Source organism: Cervus canadensis, chromosome 18 (assembly GCF_019320065.1).
Source record: "Cervus canadensis isolate Bull #8, Minnesota chromosome 18, ASM1932006v1, whole genome shotgun sequence".
Lineage (NCBI taxonomy): Eukaryota > Metazoa > Chordata > Mammalia > Artiodactyla > Cervidae > Cervus > Cervus canadensis.
The window spans coordinates 8,846,364-8,855,031 of NC_057403.1; positions in this window are offsets into that span (position 1 = coordinate 8,846,364).

Sequence of the window (8,668 nt, forward strand, 5' to 3'; positions counted from 1 at the left end):
AGAACTAAAGATTTATTTGTTCCTAATATGAATTGTCTTATGTGTAGTCTGCTGTAAGAACTGGTCCAAAAGTTTGACAAATTCATTACACTTGAAAAGATTCTCCAAAATACGAACTTCTTGGTGAATCTTAAAAACATATGGTTTCTTTATTTTTTTTGAAGGACAAGGAAAGAGTGGCTTTATTTCTTTGCCAGGCAAAGGGGGAACACAGAGGGATAGTGCCTCAAGAATTGTGTCCCTTTCCTGGTGAATTGTTGTTTAGTCACAGATTCGTGTCTGAACCCTTTGCGACCCCATGGACTGCAGCCTGCCAGGCTTCTCTGTCCATGGGATTTCACAGGCAAGAATACTGGAGTGGTTTGCCATTTCCTTCTCCAGGAAAACATATGGTTTCTTAAAGTTGTTTTGACATTCAGTATATCTGTACAGTTTCTGACTTGCGTGAATTACTTCACTATGCACAAGGTCTGAATATTTGATGAAAAGCAATACAACATTTATTACCTGTGCAAGTCTGCTCTCCAATATAAATCCTTTCATGTTCCATAGTTTTGATCTTTGGCTAAAACTTCAGCATACACAACTTCTTTAAAAAATTAATTATTTTAATTGGAGGCTAATATTGTGGTGGCTTTTGGCATACAACAACATGAATCAGCCACAGGTATACAGGTGTCCCCCCCATCCTGAACTCCCCTCCCACATCCTGCCTCATCCCATCCCTCTGGGTTGTCGCAGAGTACCAGCTTTGAGTGCCCTGCTTCATGCATCGAACTTGCACTGGTCATCTATTTTAAATATGGTAATACACACGTTTCAGTGCTATTCTCTCATCCCACCCTCGCCTTCTCCCACATAGTCCAAAAGTCTCTTCTTTACATCTGTGTCTCTTTTGCTGTCTTGCATATAGGGGCATTGTTATTGTCTTTCTAAATTCCATATATATGTGTTAATATACCATATTAGTGTTTCCCTTTTTGACTTACTTCACTTTGTATAATAGGCTCCAGATTCATCCACCTCATTAGAACTGACTCAAATGCATTCCTTTTTATAGCTGAATAATATTCCACGGTATATATGTACCACTGTTTCCTTATCCATTCGTCTGCCGATGGATATGTAGGCTGCTTCCATGTCCTAGCTATTGTAAACAGTGCTGCAATGAACACTGGGGTACATGTGTCTCTTTCAATTCTGGTTTCCTTGGTTTGTATCCCCAGCAGTGGGATTGCTGGGTTCATATGGCAGTTCTACTCTAGTACAGCCACTATGTTCTCCACAGTAGTTTGCATTCCCACCAACAGTGTAAGAGGGTTCCCTTTTCTCCACACCCTCTCCAGCATTTATTGTTTGTAGACTTTTAAAAAATTAATTAATTTTAATTGGAGGCTAATTACTTTACAATATTGTGGTGGGTTTTGCCATACATTGACATGAATCAGACACGGGTGTACCTGTGTCCCCCATCCCGAACCCCCCTCCCACCTGTTTCTAGACTTTTTGATGCCAGCCATTCTGACCAGCATGAGATGGTACCTCATTGTGGTTTTGATTTGCATTTCTTTGATAATGAGTAATGCTGAGCATCTTTTCAAGTGTTCGTTAGCAATCCGTATGTCTTCCTTGGAGAAATGTCTCTTTAGTTCTTTGGCCCACTTATTATTGGGGCATTTATTTTTCTGGAATTGAGCTGCATGAACTGCTTGTATATTTTGGAGATTAACTGTCAGTTGTTTCGTTTGCTATCATTTTCTCCCATTCTGAAGGCTGCCTTTTCACGTTGCTTATAGTTTCCTTCATTATGCAAAAACTTTTAAGTTCAATTCGGTCCCATCTGTTTCTGTTTTCATTTCCATTACTCTGGGAGGTGGGTCTTGCTGTGGATTTAGGTCAAAGAGTGTTCTGCCTATGTTTTCCTCTAAGAGTTTTATAGTTTCTGGTCTTACACTTAGCTCTTTAATGCATTTTGAGTTTATTTGTGTGTATGGTTTTAGAAAGTGTTTCATTCTTTTACAGGTGGTTGACCAGTTTTCCCAGCACCACTTGTTAAAGAGATTGTCTCTTCTCCATTGTATACTCTTGCCTTCTTTGTCGAAGATAAGGTGTTCATAGATGTGTGGATTTATCTCTGGGCTTTCTATATTGTTCCAATGATCTATAGTTCTGTCTTTGTGCCAGTACCATAATGTCTTGATGACTGTAGCTTTGCAGTACAGTCTGAAATCAGGAAGGTTGATCCCTCCAGTTCCATTCTTCTTTCTCAAGATTGCTTTGGCTACTCGAGGTTTTTTGTGTTTCCATACAAATCGTGAAATTATTTGTTCTAGTTTGTGAAAAATACTTGTTTTCAAAAGAAAAGCAGTCATCAAAAGACAAAAATACTTCTTTTCCAAAGAACTAAACAGACATTTCTCCAAGAAAGACATACAGATTGCTAACAAACACTTGGTAGCTTGATCAGGATTGCACTGAATCTATAGACTGCTTTGGGTAGAATTCTCATTTTCACTATATTGATTCTTCCAATCCATGAACATGGTATATTTCTCCATCTATGTGTGTCATCTTTCTTTCATTAGTGTTTTACAGTTTTCTATATATAAGTCTTTTTGTTTCTTTAGGTGAATTTATTCCTTAGTACTTTATTCTTTTCATTTCAATGGTGAATGGGATTGTTTCCATCGTTTCTGATTTTTCATTGTTAGTATATAGGAATGCAAGAGATTTCTGAGTATTAATTTTATATCCTGCAACTTTACTATATTCATTGATTAGGTCTAGTAATTTGGGGGTGCTATCTTTAGGGTTTTCTATGTAGAGGATCATGTCATCTGTAAACAGTAAAAATTTTACTTCTTTTCCAATCTGGATTCCTCTTATTTCTTTTTCTTCTCTGACTTCTGTGGCTAGGACTTCCAAAACTATGTTGAACAGTGGTGGTGAGAGTGGGCACCCTTGTCTTGTTCCTGATTTTAGAGGAAATAGCATGCACAACTTTTGTGTGGTTTCTTTGAAAGACATGTATTTTTAAATCTAATACACTCTGAAGTCTTGAGAAAGCCCTTGCCGACACAGTTCCATGACTTCTCTTCAACATGGACTCTTATTGCATATACTTCAACTCAAGGTGAAACTCTTTCCACTCCAATTGCGTCTACAAGGCATTGCTCTAGTATCGTCCCCAAGCTGTGCTATTTCACAAAACTCCTTCCTACAAACATATTTGTGTGGCTTGTCTCCAGGATATATATTCCTACATACCTAGAAAGTGAGTAGTAATTGTAAAAACTGCCATAGTCATTGCATTTCTAAGTATAAAGTATTTGATGAATCCTAAGTTTAAGGCAGCACCTAAAAGTCTTGCCACATTGCATACACTTGTAAGGATCTCCCTCATATGGATCATCTGATGACGGGTGAGATATGAGCCCTAAGTAAAGGTTTTACACACTCTATCACTTGTAAGCTGTTCCTTCAGAATGACTTTTTTTTTTTTTTTCTTTTTTTTTCTTTTTTTTTTTAGGGGCTTTCTGTACCCTGCAAAGGGCTTCCCAGGTAGAGTTAATGGTAAAGAATCCTCCTGCAATGCAAGAGATGCAAGTGTGATCTATGAGTTGGGAAGATCCCTTGGAGGAAGAAATGGCAACCCACTCCAGTATTGTTGCCTGGGAAATCCCATGTACAGAGGAGTCTTAAGTCCATGGACTCACAAAGAGTTGGACAGGACTGAGCAACAGAGCTCACGTACCCTGTAATTGGCATCCTATGGTAGGCAGAGATAAAGTCAGTCCTGCAGCTACAGAAGAGCCCAGGCTGGAGCATTGTGGGTGTCTCCTGGTCCAGGGACTCACAGCTGTGCTGCTGAGTGGAGTCATCTGGACCCACGTGACCCTCTCTAGCCCCCCTTTTCCCTGCCCTCCCCCAGAAATGTCCTCCTCTTCTTCTTTGTCATAACCTTCTGAAGGCCCTATGCCATGACAGTAACAAATAATAGAGAATACAGGGAATACAGGGACCAATCTGACAGAATTACGTAAGTCTTATACTAAAAATGCAAAATCACTGCTAAAAATAATTGAAGAAACTTAAATAAGATATACTGTATGTATGGGTCAGAGGACACAGTATTGGGAATTCCCTGGTTGTCCAGTTCTTAGGACTCTGTGCTCTCACTGCTCTGGGTCTGGATTCCATCCCTAGTTGGGGAACTAAGATCCCACAAGCTGCATGGTGTGCCTGCTGGGGTCCAGCCTCAGCAGTATCCAGGGGTACCCTCAGGATGAACGGCGTCGGCGAGAAAAAGAGAGAGAGAGAGAGAGAGAGAGGGAGGGAGAGAGACACCAGACTGGGGGGGTGAGCAGAGTCTGGCCCAGAATGACTTCTTTACTGAATCTTAAATTCAGCCTGTTGTCTGAAAGCCTTGACACACTCATTACATCAACATAGCTTCTAGGTATTATAGTATCAATTTTTTCATGAAGCCTAAATGGAAACACCTGACAAAAGCCTCACCACAACGATTACATTTGTAAGGTCTCTTGCATATGGATCACCTGATGTCTTTTTAGGCCTGAATGCTACCTGATGCATGTGCCCCACTCATTCCATTTGCTTTCTCTCCATTATGAATTCCCTGATGATATGACTAATGAGACTTGGATTGAAGCACTGGTCACATATATTACATTTACATCCTTTCTCTCATATACAGGTTACCTTATGGTCCCCTTAAGATTTACTGCACTCTAAATGTATGGCTTCTTCCCAGTATGATTTTCTTTCACGATCTGTAAGGTTTGAATGCCTTCTAAAACATTTGCCAGAATCACTAAAGCACTGGCCACTCGCAGGCAGGAGAGCAAGTTTGAACTGAGTCACACCACTATGCTTGTAACACACGCATACACCATTCAGAGGGCTCATCCAGAGGTCGAAACTTCCCTCCTCTCACAACTCTCCTAGACCCCCGATAGCTTCCTCTCCACTTTCCACATTTTGTCACCACTCTTCTGTGCTCTGTTAAGCAACACGGCTAAACAGCAGAGACCACTGGGCCTGGGCAACACACAGAAACACACAAGCTGCAAATGAAAGGGCACTGGGCGCTCAGTATGGAGACCAAGAAACTGGCCCTCCTGGGAGAACATGCCAGGAACTGGGGATATCACAAAGTTTTAAAGGTCCTTGAGATTTGGCTCGATTGAGCTCATTGAAGAAGTCACAGAGAAAGGCCCCAATCTCACTGCCACCTGTTGTCCCCGACTGAGCTAATTGGAAGATACACCAGCCCTTTAAGGAAGGGGGGCCTCCTTCATAGACCCTTGGATTTCAAAGCTTCTGGCCACTCTAACCTGAGTAAAATCAGTATCCCCCACTCTGAGTAGATAAACCGCTGAAAGCAAAGCCTTTTGCGACTACAGCCTTCATTATGAAATCTCCCATTAACTGGATTACCAATCCTCACAGGCTTCCATTCTTATTATCTTCTTATCCAATCAGCCCACCTGTTGCACATCTAGACCTGAGCCTATTAATAACCCTGTCTCTACATCCCACACAGCTGTGTACAGCACTCGTGTCACTGGCTTCACAATCCTAGGACAACCTCCCTTCTCCAATTAATTTTAATTAATGAAGACAACCCACTCCTACTGAACTCTATCAAAGGTCTTTTAGCTAGAAGCATTTTCAACCAATTTTTTTATCTCTGAGAATATTCTACCACTAACATTCCCACAAATGACCAGGGCTCATTACTTGAACCTAACTGCTCCTTGTCCACCTGCCCCACATAATCATCTTAGGTTTAGTGTAGCACTGACAGTCAACCTTAATACACAAAATCTAAAACTATCTCTCAAATGTCTTCAGATTCTCTGCTCTCCTAAGATATTTTCCCACTATTATACACCACTTTCCACTGCACTTGTCAGCAATCCATAATTCAGCATTATCCACACTGGGTCTCATTGACTGGAAAACTACCAACCAAAACTCACTTCTTTAATTCAAATAAAACACTAGTATCAGGCCAAAGAGGCTTCCCACATGGCTCAGTGGTAAAGAATCCTGCTGCCAATGGAGATGCAAGGGATGGGGACTTTATCCCTGAGGCAGAAGATCCCCAGGATCAGGAAATGGCAACACACTCCATCCAGTATTCTTGCCTGGGAAATCCCATGGACAGAGGAACCTGGTGGGCTACACTCCATGGGTTCTCAAAGAGTTGGAAATGTCTGAGCATAGAGACCATTTTATATTTTTCTTTGATTCTAGAGCTCATACCAATAACCAGCATCACTGAAATTTATCTCCTAAAATGGAGAGTCTCTGTAGTCAATTTATTAGCCTGGTCATATAAACCAGGAAAGGACAGTAAAACGCCTCCCTAACACTCGAGAGGAGAAGGAAATGGCAACCCACTCCAGTGTTCTTGCCTGGGAAATCCCAGGCACGGGGGAGCATGGTGGGCTGCCGTCTACGGGGTCACACAGGGTCGGACACGACTGAAGTGACTTAGCAGCAGGAGCAACACTCGAGGAAGAATTCCAGCTCCACCACCAGTTGCAAAGATGAAATTCTAAGCTAGTTCCTGAACAAGTGTTTTGCTATATTTACAAAATTATTAAGTGCCATGTCTCAATTATAATGACTTTCCCCCCTATAAATTACTATATATTTCGTGCAAGATATATGTTACCTCAGGATTTTACTCTGTAAGGAAATTAGACCACGGGCCTCTCAAGGTAACAACTGAATTCACTTGGGGAGGAACAGCTGGGGGATTAGGAAGGTCCAAAGTGACCCTAGAACACAGATATGGAGTAGAGGGGATCCTATGGACGGAGCTTAACAAGACTAAAAAGCAAAACGCAGTACCTCACTATTCCCGGGGCGACCGCACCTACCAAGTCTCGGCCTCAGGAATTAATGTAAACTCACGTCCTTCGAGGGGAGACACCAGAGATTCCCAAGCGGTAGGTTCCAGGAGAGAGGGACAACGAGGGTCGGAGGAGCCTAGGACACCCGCCTGCGTCTGGACGTGTGGGGTCGAGCGGGGTCGAGCGGGGTCGAGCGGGGTCGAGCGGGGCCGAGCGGGGCCGAGCCGAGCGGGGCCGAGCGGGGCCGAGCGGGGCCGAGCCGAGCGGGGCCGAGCGGGGCCGAGCGGGGCCGAGCGGGGGCCGAGCGGGGCCGAGCGGGGCCGAGCGGGGGCCGAGCGGGGCCGAGCGGGGGCCGAGCGGGGCCGAGCGGGGCCGAGCGGGGCCGAGTGGGGCCGAGCGGGGCCGAGCGGGGCCTAGCGTACACCTACCAGCCTGTTCCTCCCTTTGGTTCCAGAGGTATCTTGTCAGGGTTAAGGAGTACTTGAGGGTCTCTCACGTCTTGTGTTGCACCATTGATTGCTCATTACTTAAACTAACTGTAACAGTTTTAATAAAACCTTAAAATTCTGTGGGATAATCACAACGGAAAGAAACGGTTTGGCTTAACATTTGGAGTACTGCATGTCCGACGACAGAGGATAAGATGGTTGGATGGTATCACCGACACAATGAGTTTGAGTAAATTCTGGGAGTTGGTGATGGACAGGGAGGCCTGGCGTGCTGCAGTCCATGGGGTCACAAAGAGTCGGACATCACTGAGCGACTGAACCAAACTGTACTTGGAGTTCTGTTGATGAAGCTGAAGTGATTCAGAGCCCTGGGAACTGAAACCTGGTGTGGTGGCCAGGTTGGGGTTGATGTGGGCTGCTGCTGGGGTGGGGCTGCATGTGGGGTGCTAGCTGAACCCAGGAATATTCCTGCAATTAGAATTAATTTAAGCAGTTTAAGTAAACAAGAACTGGCTTTCTGTAGGGATGACAAGCTAGAATGTGAAACACACAACTCTTAGAAAGGGCTACTTCATACTAACACTTCTAAGGAGACAAGTACCAAGCTTATTAGTCACGGCAGTGGCCCAGCGAAAGTGCACCCTGAGGGGAATGCAGGATTGAGAAAAGCAGGCACCATACTGTGCTTTGGACATTCTGGCCTTGGGATTTCAGGAAGGGTTTCTTGGGACCATCCACCTCTTCAGCAAGACCAGATAAATTGGGGGACTCTTCTCCTGGTTTTCAGATCTCCCAGTTATTGGTTGATGACCCCAATTTTGTTTGGCAGTGTATTAACATACACTGAGTTAAAAGACAGTCCATGGGGTCACAAAGAGTCGGACATAACCGAGTGACTGAACCAAACTGTACTTGGAGTCCTCCTATTAAGACACCGAGTAGAATTTCCCTGGTGGTCCAGTGGTAAATAATCTACCTGCCAACGCATAGGACCTGGGTTTGATCCCTGGTCTGTGAGGATACCACGTGCCTCAGAGCAACTAAGCCCGTGCAACACAAGTACTGAGCCTGTGCTCTGCAACAGCAGCAGCCCCAGCAATGAGAAGCCTGCACACAAGTAACTAGAAAGTCACTTCTTGCTGCAGCTAGAGAAAGCACACAGGCAGGAAAAAAAATAAAGAGGCTAAGCACAGCCAAACAAACAAAAAGACATTGAGTCCTCTGGACTGAGCAAAAGGAGCATCAGAATGCCAGTCTCCAACCATACCCCAGCCAAGTTTCTGTGGAGAATTCACAGCCCGATTGCTGCAAAAAGAGAAAGAAGCCAGCACA